The following is a 13,615-nucleotide window of genomic DNA, read 5'->3' as shown; positions in this document are numbered from 1 at the left end:
CTCTCTCTCCCCTAAATAGGAACAGCCATAAATTGAGAAGCATGGGGGAAATAGAGAGGGAGAGAAACAGAGCGACACCTACAGACCTGCTTCACTACTCACAAAGCTTTTCCTCTGCAGGTGGGGACCAGGGGCTTGAACCTGGGTCCTTGTACATGGTAATACATGCACTTAACCAACTGTACCACCACTTGGCCCCTAAACCATTTCTCAAGCAAGAACCTGAGCACTAGATTCCAGGAACAGAGAGTCTCCTCCTCATTTTTCTATTTCTGAAAAAACAAATCATCCTTCCCCTGGGCCCTCCCATTGCTGGGATGATGAGTCTTCTTAAATCCCTGAACACTGGGCCTGGGGGTGTGAGCTCAGTCTCAGCCCCTCCCATGGTGTTTCCAGGCCTACTGAGGGAGCTCTGCCCTTTTGTGTCTGCCTGCAGGGAGAAGACTGCCTAGGCAACCTGCCAAGGCCTGGAAAGGCAGGCCGTGCTGTTCCCGGACTCCTGGCCCTATCCTGCCGGCCCAGAGAGGTAAGCACCACACCCTACCCCAATAGTGAGAGGAGGTCCCAGAAGCCTGTGGGGATAGAACACACAGCCCGCACCTTCTCCTGGCACCGAGCTTTGACAGGAATGCAACCTCTAGCAAGGTGGAACTTCCAATCTAGTTGTGGGAACTGACCACTCCCCAAAAAGTTAATCATCATGAACTGACTGCATGCTGTCAAGGACAACTGGATACAGTTAGAAAACGACATGAGAGGCTGGGTGGTGGCACACCCGGTTGAGTGCATACATTATAGTGCACACATTATAGAGCACAAGGACCCAAGTTTGAGCCCTTACTCCAAACCTGCAGGGGGGAAGCTTCATGAGCAGCAAAGCAAGTCTGCAGTTGTCTCTCTCCCTCTCTATACCCCCTCCCCCTCAGTTTTTCTCTATTCTATCAAGTAAAATGTATACTTTTTTAAAATAATGAGATGCTCAAGAAAGCTGTGATCCAAAGCTGGCTTGACAACTTGCACTGACAGAGACGGGGATTGGAGGTGAGGAGGCAGAGAGGGAGAGAGACAAGAGCAGACACAAACACACAGCTATTCATGAGGGGCTTAAAACAGGGTCCTCATGCATGCCAAAGTGCCCACTCTACTAGGTGAGACACCTTCTCCCCCTGCCACCACCCCCACCCTGCACCCTTGACAGAAGATCCCTAAGCCTGGGGCAGGCAGAGGCCTCCAGGGAAAATAACAGTCTGTAGCTGATCAGACTTGACACCAACCCAGGGCTAATTTCCACCATCCTTGCAGCTCCAAGGCCTCACCTCAGGGTCCTGAGGATCCCTTCACCATGATGGCTCCTCCCAGGACAACAGCCCAGGGATCAAGCCTCCAAATTGCCTTCCCCCAGTCTCCAAAAGTCCTGTGGTGTGTGTGTGTGTGTGTGTGTGTGTGTGTGTGTGTGTGTGTGTGTGTGTGTGTGTGTGTGTGAAGAAGAGAGTGGGTGAGGAAGACAGCAGGGCTCAGCCTCAGGCCACTTCTCTAGAAAAGCTGACAGCCCCTCCTTCCAGACTGTGCATCACACCGCACTGGGACTGGGTAAAAATAACCCATTCTCACACATGGAAGTGGAGTGTGAGGAGCCCGCCCAGGCAGGGTAGGGCTAGGCACACGGCTGCCTATGGCCCTGCTCCCCCAACCCCCTATCTGACTGAGCAATGGACTAAACAAGGCTAAGCCTGGGGGCTGGGGGCAGGAGAGCGAGCGGAGTGCTTCCCAACAGGCCAGGGGACATACTCATCTTCCCCAGTGCCCACAATGCTGCCCCAGATGGACTAGTTCACACTCAAAAAGCAAAGAGACATGAAGGATGTGTATTAACAAAAAGGAAAGAAGGGGTTGGGGGATGGGGGGGATGGGGGGGGACAGAAAGAGAAAGATAGTGAGAGAGAGGAAAGAGAGTAAGAAAGAAAGAAGGAGAGGGGAGAAGGAGAAAGATTAAAAAGAGGAAGAGAGAGAGAGAGAAAGGGCCACTCATGCACACACACAGGAAGTACAGCCGTATTAAATCTTTGTGTACAGTACAAGGCTAGCCATGTTGGTAGCATGCAGTGCTTTAGGAAAATAGCTTGGAGCACAACTTCCATGTGGAGTTTGAATCTTGTTTGTTGTGTGTATCTTTAAAGCCAACTACAGAAATGTACTCACCCTGAAACAAAAAAACCAAACATTTTTACAAGGATCTTGCTATCCAACCTCACTGGAGTCCTTGGAAAGCATGGGTACTCTCTCACAGATTGGGAGACTGAGATTCAGCAAGAATCTGAGGCAGAGGCAGGAGCCCCAGTCTGCCCTTATATCCTTCTACCATAATAAGCTGCCTTCTTGGTAGAGAGCCTGTCTTCTGCACAGCACCAGTGAAGTTAATATAGGATTCCAGAAGGAAAGCATCTCAGGGTGGAATCTTAGCTCTTCTGCCGCCTGTGTGCTGCACACACACACACACACACACACACACACACACACACACACACACACACCAGATTAGTCCCCTCATCAGAAATGGTGTGTGAGCAGCACCACACTCTCCAGACTCTGGGGTTAATGGGGCCCTGACTCTCAGGTGTTGTAAAGCCAGACATCAAGCCTGGTTCTGAAGACCCTATAACCATGCCTCGTTCTTACTTTGTAGGATGTCTGAACCCCTCCAGGATAGATGAAATAGGAGGGTGGCGACTTCTTTCCATGTTGAAATCAAAACCCAGTATTTCTTTCTTTTCTTTTTCTTTTTTTGGAATTTTTTTTCTTTATTGGGGGATTAATGGTTTACAGTCAACAGTAAAGTATATTGATGTATTGCCCCAAAGTCAAAGACTCTCCAGGTCCTGGAATATGATAGCAGAGGAGATCCTTGTGGAGTCTGAATGGAAATGTGGAAAACTGAGAAATGTTATGCATGTACAAACTACTGTATTTTACTATCAACAGTAAGCCATTAATTCCCCAATAAATAAATGTTTAAAAAACAGTAAAATATAGTAGTTTAAACATGAGTAACATGTCTCAGTTTTCCACATAACAATTCAACCCCCTCTAGGTCCTCCTCTGCCATCATGTTCCAAGACCTGAACCCCCCATGCCCACCCCAGAGTCTTTTACTTTAGTGCAATATGGGTTTGGTCCAAACCCATTCCAAGTTCTACTTTTTGTTTTCTTATTTTTCAGCTTCTCCTTTTTTTTTTTTTTGATTATTAGTGATTTAATAATGATCTACAAAATTGTGGGATAAGAGGGGTACAATTCCCACCACCAGATTGTCATATCCCACCCCCTCCATTGGTAGCTTCCCTGTTCTTTATCACTCTGAGAGTATGGACCAAAGATCTCTATGGGGCACAGAAAGCTGGAGGTCTAAAGCCCAGTATTTTCTTCCTTCCTTCCTTCCTTCCTTTCTTTCTTTCTTTCTTTCTCTCTCTCTCTCTCTTTCTCTCTCTCTCTCTTTCTTTCTTTCTTTGGTTTTTTTTTATAAAAAGGAAACATTGACAAAACCATAAGATAAAATAGGTAAACTCCACACAATTCCCAACATCAGAACTCCGCATCTCATCCCCTCCCCTGATAGCCTTCCTATTCTTTACCCCTCTGGGAGTATGGGCCCAGAAGGCCAGTATTTCTTCTTGCCCAGGCTTCGTGGTTCCATCTTCCATCTTCCGTGGTTCCTGGGCAGACCTAGAGCTCAACACCGTATAATCATCAGGGCTGCTGGGTGTGCCCAGTCCTGGGGCCTCAGCCTCTGTGCTCCAGGTCATGGACAAAGACTAGAGTCAGTGTACCCATCTGTCAGAAGAAAAAGTAGCCCAGAGTGTCCTGAGGATGTCCCTGAGCTGGCCAGCTGCCATGCTCACACACATGCATGGCACATGCCCGCTAGCTCTCAGTCTGAAAAGCCTTCCTGAGCACGGCTTTGTTTTTATTTATTTTTTAATTTTTTTTATTATCTTTACTTATTTATTGAATAGAGACAGCCAGAAATTGAGAGGAAAGGGGAGATAGAGAGGGAGAGAGACAGGGGTCCAGGTGGTGGTGCACTTAGTACTAAGCACAAGGACCCCCACTAGGATCTGAGCTTGAGTTCCCAGCTCTTCACCTGCAGGGGGATGCTTCACAAGCAGTGAAGCAGGTCTGCAGGTCTTCTCTCTCTCTCTCTCTCTCTCTCTTTCTCTGTCTCTCTCTCTTCCTCCCTCCCTCCTCACTCCCTCCTCGCTCAGTTTCTTTTCTGCCCTATTCAATAAAAAGCAGTGGATTCATAGTGCTGACATCAAACCCCAGAAATAACCCTGGGGGCAAAAGGGGAGGAGACAGAGAGACACCTGCAGCACTGCTTCACCACTCACAAAGCTTTCCCCCTGCAGGTGGGGACCAGGGGCTTGAACCCAGGTCCTTGCGCATTGTAACGTGTGTTCAACCAGGTGCACCACCGTCTGGCCCTCTATATGTACCTGCCATGCTTGGGAGTGACCAGAAGTACTAAGCACAGGACTCTGGGTCAACTCAACAAAACATTCTTCAAAATGTAATGTACAGAGTGACCAAACTGCTGTCTTTACTATGCTTACAGCAGTGTAAGGCTCTATTATCTTAGCAGTAATTTTTCAACATCAATGCCTAACATAAATGTGATTCCAGTCCCCAGGGAAATTTTTATCCCCCTTAATTTCATTTCAGTTGGGGAGAGGGGAAGACACCACAGCACAATTCCACCATCTGTGCAATTTTCTTCTTATGCTGAGGCATTCCTGTGCACTGTAGGGGCTTCAGCTCCAGATTTTGTGCATAGTAAGTGCACACGCTACCTGCTGAACTATCTCCCAGCCCCACAGGGAGATAGTTTGTTAGATAGTTTTAAATATGCAGTTTGCTGCCTCTCTCAGACACTGACCCCAAGTCTGTTAAGTCATTCAGGCTTAGACTGGAGTCTGAGGGTGGGGGAGATAGCATAGTGGTTATGCAAAGAGACTTCCAGGTCCCAGGTTCAGTCCCCCACACCACCATAAACCAGAGCTGAGCAGTGCATTGGTTTAGAAAAAAAAACTGCACATGCACACACACACACACACACACACACACACACACACACACGCACACACACACACACGGCCAGGTGGTGGCACATCTAGTTCAGCACACATATTACAATGCACAAGGACTCAGGTTCAAACCCCCAGCCCCCACCTGCAGGGGCAAAGTTTCAACAGTGGTGAAGCAGGGCTTTAGGTGTTGCCCTGTCTCCCTGTCTCTCTCCTTCTCTATCTCCCCCTTCCATCTGGATTTCTGGCCATCTTTATCCAGTAAATAAATATAAATAATTTTTTAAAAAAATGTTCAGATTGACTGGAATCTGAGTGGCAGGTGTTTTGACCCTATCACCTAGGAAGATCTAAGACTCTGGGAACTTGCCTTTCTCCCAAGTATCTAGAAGTCATCAGTAGGAATCTCAGTGAGGTCTTGTGAGAAGCTTGGTCCCTGAAGCCCAAGAGTGTGTCTGCCCACCCCATAGACATCCTTGGACCTGAGTACTCCATCTCTCTCTCTCCCTCCTTTCTTATTTTGAAACCCAATAACATGACTTGACCCAGGTGGGAGAAGCAGATAGATTCCCCCTCCTGCCAGAGGGCTATCTGTCACTCCCCTTCAGAAAGAGGTTCAGGTTGCAGGAACGTGAGTGGCCCGCTGAGGACTACAAGTCTAGAGGGTTTGCACAACTGTAGGTGGTTGTCAGGTAGACACAGGGCCTAGTACGCGGGTCCTGTGAAGATATGGGGAACACGTCTGGTCAGATGGGCAATTTAGAGGATTCAAATCAAGTATCTTAGTCCTTGTGAGGATATCAGCTTCTTCAAAGCAGTAAGTATGTATTATTTTGCACTGGCCAGTCCACCGGGCAGTTCATCTAGTCTTTTTTTTTAATAGGGGCGATTAATTGTTCACAGATGACAGTAAAATACTATAGTTTGCACATATATATAACATTTCTCAGTTCTCCACATAACACTCTAACCCCCCACCTAGGTCCTCCTCACTATCATGTTCTAGGACCTGAACACTTGCCCGTCCCCACCCCAGAGTCCTTTACTTTGGTGCAATACACCGAATCCAGTGCAGTTCATCTAGTCTTGGCTGGATTTATTCATTCTTTAGAACTGGAGAGATAGCTTTGTTGATGCTGGCTACAGCTCACTCAATGGTCTGTGTGTCTAAGAGTCTTGGTTGGGTTGTCTGCTATGCATGCCCCACCCACCCACCAGTCTCCAGCAGACTTGTCCACATGATGACATAAGTAAGTGGAAGCGCTTCAGGTCTCTGAAGCTTCAGTTCCCACCCATAATTCTCTTCATTCAGTTACCAAAGCAAGATTCAGCATGCTAATCTAGATTTAAGAGGCAGGGTAACATCCCATATCTTAATGGGGTGTGTGGAGGGGGAGTGAGCTACAAAGTCATATTGAAAAGAAAGGGTGGAGAATCATAACTGTGTTGACAACAGCTCAAGCACAGTATTATAAGAGTCAGAGGAAAAAATCTTGGAGTCTGAGGGTGGAAATGGGGAATAAAGGGAGAGGAAAAGAAACCAAGGGCTTCCACCAGAAATTTTCACATGCACACCACTGTGATGACCACTATGGGAAGGTGAAAAAATGTTTTTGAAAATTAGTTGTCATGTTTCCTCTCTCATTCTTCTTTCTATTATCTTGTCCTTTCTTTCCTTCTTTCATCAATCTTTTTTTCTTTCCCTTTCTCTCTCTTTCCTTATTTTTTTTCTTTTTTTGCTTACTTGTTGGTATCTTCTAATTCTGCTTTTAAAAACCCCTTCTGTTCCATTTGGTTTAAATCCCCCCTGCTTAACACTGCATTCTATTTACATAACCACTGTATTCTATTTACATAACCACTGCCGTCTATTTACATGAATCACTTTTACATTTACATAAAGCACCACCTTCCCTCCATGGCATTGGTGGTTTAGTGGTAGAATTCTCACCTGCTCCGCCCCCTCTCCTTGTCACACCCTGATCCTCTCCTTGTCACACCCTGATTTTCACCAGTCACTTTTCTCTCCACCCTCTCTGCGTCACATCCTGTTCACACCCTACTTGGGAAGTATATATAAAAACAACATTATTCGTTTTAGTTAGTTGTTAGTTTAGCTTAGCTTGGTATAGATTGTGCTGCGTCCTGCATGAATAAAGAGATACTGAGTACAGCTCAACCATGAGTCCCTGGTTGTCTGTCTCCCGTCAGTGAAGCTCAGCCCGACACTTACTTTTTGCTTATTGCTCCTCTCCAGGACGGCACGTGAAGAAATGCAGACCTTGCAAGCTGAAGCCAAAGTCCCAGTTTTGGGTGGTGCCTGGAGCACTCCCACAGGTGTGACAGGCCCCGTGTAGCAGAGACCCCCACACCAAGTGCCTGCGACATCCAGTAACCCCAGTTTCTCCCAGAATAACTGTTCTCAAAGCTGAAGCCAATACAAAGATCCCAAGAGGGCCACCCTATACTGCTCATGCACCTCCTCTCTGATAAGCCTATGTCTTACCTACCACGTTGGCTCCTAGTCTTGCTACCTTCTAGAAGAGATGAAGCCAGAAAGCTAAAACATGGACTCCAAGGCTGAAGTTCTGATATGCCTTGCTTTGTGACCTGGGTCAAGTCATGTAGCCCTTCTGGATTCAGGTAGGCTTCAACGATGCACAGTCTATCAAGAAGAGAGGTCCATAGAAGGCCCTTCCATCAGTACCATCAACAGGCTCCCCTCACCTCCTTCAACTATCACAGCACTGCACAGCCTTGCTGGAGCACTTCATCTTGGGCAGCAAGAACCCTGAGGAAGTCATAGAACTCCAGACAAAATCTAGCCCCAGTTGTGTCATCAACAAGTATCCTGGCCTCAGTCCCCACCTGGCCTGCCCAGTGCTCACAGTCATGGTCCCACTGTGACCTGCAGTAGCTACAATTCCAGAGATATCTAAACCTGCCTGGGCACCTAAGATCACAGCCATCTGCAGAGGCTCCTCTGAGTCTCCCCAGCCCCTGCCTTTCCCATGGGCCCTGAGAAACCTCTTTTTCCCATCCAAGTACTAACCAGGTGCAACCCTGGTTAGCTTCCGAGATCAGACAAGATTGGGCCTGTTCAGGATGTTATGGCCGTAGACAAGAAACCTCTTTCTAGCTACCCTTTAAGCACCTTAAAATAATAAATCAAACGTATGGCAGGCACATCCTTGTTTGAGAAAGCTGGTGACAGAGCTGAGGCACACTCTTTGTGAGAGCACAGCCATGCCCTGAAGCCTCCCCTACAGGTCACTCCTTCAGCACATTACAGTTATCTATTGAGTGGGGGAAGTGGGGAATATGATAGTGGAAAGGGTGGTCTGGGAGGTGGTGTAGTGGATAAAGCACTGAATTCTCAAGCACGAAGTCCAGAGTTCAATCCCTGGCAGCACATGTACATGTGCCAGAGTGATGTCTGGTTCTCTCTCTCCCTCTCCTAATCTCAGTTCTGCCCAAGATTTTCTTCCCATTTTCTGTAGCATGGAGATGGCAAGACCTACTCTAAGAGCTGGCGTGAGAAGGATGTGCCCACAAAGGGCCTGGCAGGGAGATGCGGTGGTGGGAAGTCCCTACCTTCCCTGTCCTATCCTGGGGTGGGGAGGTGTGTATGTGTGTGCACTAGTCCTCAGTGAGCACAGAGCTGCAGGGCTGTGACTCAGGGGACAGATGGCCAGTTCTAAGAGGATTATCTCTGTGTAAAACTCCATTCTAATCAGCTTTCCCAGCAAGGTGAGCTGCCTCTTCCCATGCCAGGCCCCAGACTGCTTCTACTAAGAGTTCCAGACCTCCAGACCCACCATGGTAAGAGGCTAATGGGCAGTGTTTTTCTGCCGAGGGCCTCTGAGGACAAAACCGTCAGGGTAGACCAGGAATCCCGCACCCACTCACTAACTCACTTGCTCACTCACTGCCCACTACTGGGTCAGGTTAGGGTCAAACTGTGCTAAGTTTTTAAAGATGAAGAAATATTGTTTTTGAGGTATGTAAGGCCAACACTGCTCCAAAGGGCTTGGGGAGGGAGGGTGAGATGGGGTACAGGGCTTGGGGAGGGAGGGTGAGATGAAGGTACAGGGCTTGGGGAGGCAGGGTGAGATGGGGTACAGGGCTTGGGAAGGGAGGGTGAGATGGAGGTACAGGGCTTGGGGAAGGAGGGTGAGATGGGGTACAGGGCTTGGGGAGGGAGAGTGAGATGAAGGTGCAGGGCTTGGGGAGGGAGGGTGAAATGGGGGTACAAGATTGGGGAGGTAGTTGATATGGGAAACAGAATTGGAAAGGGAGGGTGAGATAGAGGTACAGGGCTTGGGGAGGGAGGATCATTCAGCTACTGAAGAGTAGCCAGGAACAAAGCAAGGGGAAAACAGTGAACTTAATCTACATCCATCGGATCTAGAATGTCACTAGGTGCTTATTCTGAGGACAGTGAGGAGTCAGAAATGTGTAAAAGCATGAGAGAGTGTGCAAGGGGCCAGGCGGTAGCACACCTGGTTGAGTGCACACATCACAGTGCAGAATGACCCAGGTTGGAGCCCCCAGTCCTCACCTACAGGGAGAAAGCTTCATGAGTAATGAAACAGGGCTGGAGGTGTCTCTCTCCATCTCTATCTGCCCTTTCCCCTTTCTCTGTCTTTATCCAATTACAAATAAATTTTTAAAAAAAATTTTAAGTAGGGACGTAGGCTCCTCCCACCTCCATACCCACACTCAAGACAGGGTTCTCTGGAGCCTATTTCATTCCACCACAGCACCTCTGTTGGGCACCACTCATACCTCATAGCCTAGTGTGTCTGCTGATTCACCGAGCTTATCTCTGGACAAACTGTCCAGGATAAAACACAGACCATTTTCTGGAGCTCTGCAAAGGTCATGCCCTGGCTGCTTCATGGTGTCACATGTCCATGTGAGACTCCTCTGAGTCCTCAGCCGCTGGCTCTGCCCTAGAAGCGTTGTAAAACTTCCTGACTCTGGGAGTATCCTGAGCTCTGGTCGGGTCTTGTGTGTGGTGGCTGGGCCTTGCATGTTTACCAAAAAGCCTGGAAATGGACCCCAGAAGCAACTAGCAGATTTGCTACCAGCAGCTGACTCTCTGAAAAAAGATCCTTGGTGCTCCTCTGTTTAGTCTGTTAACTTCCCTGCTCCTTAGGACTTCCAAAGTATGAGCATGGGGTAATATGCAACAAGTTCCCAGATGTCAGAACCAACGAGCATGTCCTTTCTACATCAAAATGACACCAGAAAACCAATCAGTTTCCATTAAGGACCTACTGTGAGACAAGCTCTGTGATAATATGGAGGCAGTCAGTATATAACACAGAGTTCCACAGGGTTCACAGCTCCCTGGGAGAAACACCAAAGAAATATATCACAAAACTAAAGCCTGTTAAAGGCATGGCCAAGTAGGTATGCACACACACTCACATAGCACTTTTTTTTTTCTTCCTCTCTTTCTTTCTTGCCTCTCAAGAAATTTCTCAAGAAATTATCGCTGGGGCCCCATGAGAGCACTAGGAATCCACTGCTCCTGGCAACCTTGTTTTTTCCATTTTATTGGATAGGACAGAGAGAAATTGAGAGAGGAAGGAAGATAGAGAGGTAAAAAAGAAAGACAGACACCTGAAGACCTACTTCACCACTTGTGAAGTAGACCCCTGCAGGTGGGGAGTAGAGATGTGTAACCTGGATCCTTGCATGGGACCTTGCATTTTATACTATGTGTGTTTAAATAAGTGCACCACCGCCCAGTCCCCCTCACATAATACTTTACAGAAGTCAGGTTTTTTGCAGGTGGAACATCAGGACTAGAGCTTCTGCACAACTGTCTGAATGACACAGATGGAAAGCCAAGGTTACAAACTAGAAATTCCAGCCAGTGAATAAGGGGGTCATTGCAGGCAGCTAACTGATTCTGGGGCTCAGGAAGCCACTCTGGTTACCCACAAAGTTACGCTCAGAGGGGCAGGCAGGACCTTAGACAGACAGGGGCATCCCATGCCCTATGAGAAAAGCTCAAGATAGCCTCACTATTCCTGGCCTGCATAACAGGTTACTATCTGCTAGAGCTGTAGGCAGCCTTGGAGCAGTGCCCTGTATACTGCCTTTGCTTTGCATGGCCTCCAGGAAAGGAGGGGGTACTCACACCTGTGCCGGCCAGTTTATTAATGTGTCTGTCCCGGAGGATCTGTCTTTGGAGGATCTGAGTGGATATGTTCCTTCTCCATGGTCACCAGACTGAAAATGAAGTCTCAGGAAAGCCATGTCTGCCTCTCCCCTTAGTGGAGACTGATAGGGCCTCCCTACTGCCCACACATGTGAACACCCTCCTCCCTACCAGCAACTCCATGCTCTGACTTTGAGCTGGGAGCGGAGTAGAACAGGTGGAGTGTCCAGAGAATGGGGCACTAATAATACTTCCTTCTTGCCACAATCCCCTCCACTGTCTTCTACTCTCATCCCAATGCCTCCAAGGGTGCTATCCTTGGAACCCATTGGGGTTTTGTTTTGTTTTATTTTGTTGTTTCTTTGTTTGTTCTTAGTACATATAAGAGAATTTCACATGTTACCAAAAGAGAGAAACCAAAGCAATACTGCACCTCTCAGTCTCTTATTTCTTTTTTTTTTCATTTTATGCAATAGGACAGGAAGAAATTGAGAAGGGAGGAGGAGATAGAGGGAGAGAGAAAGAGAGGCACTTACAGCTCTGCTTCACCACTTGTGAAATCCCCCCCCCCCCCCGCAGATGCTCTTCACCAGGTGCACCACTGCCCAGGTCCCCAACACCACTCAGTTTCTAAAAATCACACCTTACCCACCACTCCAGGCTGACCCACCCCCTCCTACTCTCTTTTATTCCATGGAAGGATGTCTCTAACCTCAGGTGGGACTCTACACTGTGAAGCACTGAGACTCCTTAAGCCCTCTAGTGGGCCTCTCTAGTACCTGCCCTCACTGTAGAGCTGCAATGATAGAAATTGCCCCACTGTCTAAAGGGAGGCTGGGTCAACCTACTCTGCCAGTCAGGGAAGACTGGTCCTGAAATGAGTGCAGCCTAGAATGTTCCCAGCTGTGACCATGGACTGTGAGCTCAGACTGACAGGGACTCATAGGTCACATAGGCTCCTGTGCTAAATATGAATATATATGGGCCCTGGATCAGATCGGTGGCTTAACAGCTAATAGTATTTATATACTTTCCTCATATTTGGGAGCTACTTGCTGCCCTAATCCAGCTTTATAGCCCTATTCTCAACACTGACACCATATCCCCAGACATATTTTTAGTCCCCCTTCATGTTAGCTATCAAGATCAGGCAAAAATTACTAAAGTCATGGGCTCTTAGGAACACACCTAAAATAGACTTCCTAGCTTTGTCCACCTGAAGACCCCTCATTTCATCTTCTCTGTTCCTACTGTTTGGTCCATATTTATTAATCATTTTGTACTGCTTTATATCTTACCACCTTTCAGCCACCAAGTTGCAGATGCTACCATGATGCCATCCTGACTTCCCTGGGCACCAATGTGTTCTGGAACCTCACCTCCTCAGAGCCCTACCCCATTAGGGAAAGATAGAAACAGGCTGGGGGTATGAATCCACCTGTCAACGTCCATGTCCAGCAGAGAAGCAATTACAGAAGGCAGACATCTCACCTTCTGCACCCCATAAAGACTCCTGGTCCATACTCTCAGGGAGATAAAGAATAGAGAAGTTTCCAGTGGAGAGAAGGTGACACAGAACTGTGGTGGTGGGAACTGTATGGAACTATACCCCTGTTATTTTACAGTCTTGTTAGTCATTATTAAATCAGCAATAACCATAAAAAGACTCCTTAAAAATCACAGAAGAGATTGTCTTAAAAAAGGAAAAATTGGGGCAGGGGTAGATAGCATAATAGTTATGCAAAGAGACTCTCAAGCCTGAGGCTCCAAAGTCCCAGTTTCAATCCCCTGCACCACCATAAGCCAGAGCTGAGCAGTGCTCTGGAACATAAATAAATAAATGGAAAGGGAAGGAAAGGGGAAGGGAGGGGAAGGGAGGGGAGGGGAGGGGAGGGGAGGGAGGGGAGGGGAGGGGAGGGGAGGGGAGGGAAGGGAAGGGAAGGGAAGGGAAGGGAAGGGAAGGGAAGGGAAGGGAAGGGAAGGGAAGGGAAGGGAAGGGAAGGGAAGGAAAAGGAAAGGAAATTTTGGGGGCCGAGTGGTGCCTCACCTGGTTGAGTGCACCTGTTCCCATGCACAAAGACATTCAAGCCCCTGTTGCCCACCTGCAGGGGGAAAGTTTTGCAGGTGTCTTATCTGCCTATCTCCCCGTTACTCTAAATTCTAGCTGTCTCTCAATAAAACTTTTTTTAATTAAAGAAATTTAAAAAAGGAAATTCCAGCGGAGCCCACGCACAGCGGAGTAGCATCCATGAAGTGCGACAAGGTTGGGAAGATACTGCCCCCTGGGGTGCTCCCATTTGCAGACCTGGAGCCTCCAGGACTCTGGTTCTGCAGCTCTGGGCCAAGGGGAGTGGCAGGAGGG

At 47.9% G+C, this 13,615-nt stretch overlaps 1 non-coding gene across 1 annotated transcript; it reads left to right on the top strand.

Moving 5' to 3' along the window:
* The first annotated feature begins 418 nt into the window (after positions 1 to 418).
* On the top strand, positions 419 to 7,590 carry GPR15LG (G protein-coupled receptor 15 ligand). The gene is made up of 2 exons (XR_009553091.1): positions 419 to 526; positions 7,336 to 7,590. It is a non-coding gene; the product is annotated as a G protein-coupled receptor 15 ligand (transcript).
* The last annotated feature ends 6,025 nt before the right edge of the window (positions 7,591 to 13,615 follow it).

This window comes from Erinaceus europaeus, chromosome 1, assembly GCF_950295315.1.
Source record: "Erinaceus europaeus chromosome 1, mEriEur2.1, whole genome shotgun sequence".
NCBI classification, from domain to species: domain Eukaryota; kingdom Metazoa; phylum Chordata; class Mammalia; order Eulipotyphla; family Erinaceidae; genus Erinaceus; species Erinaceus europaeus.
The sequence above is the reverse complement of the archived record's forward strand: the minus strand, read 5'-3'. Positions and strand labels throughout refer to the sequence as shown.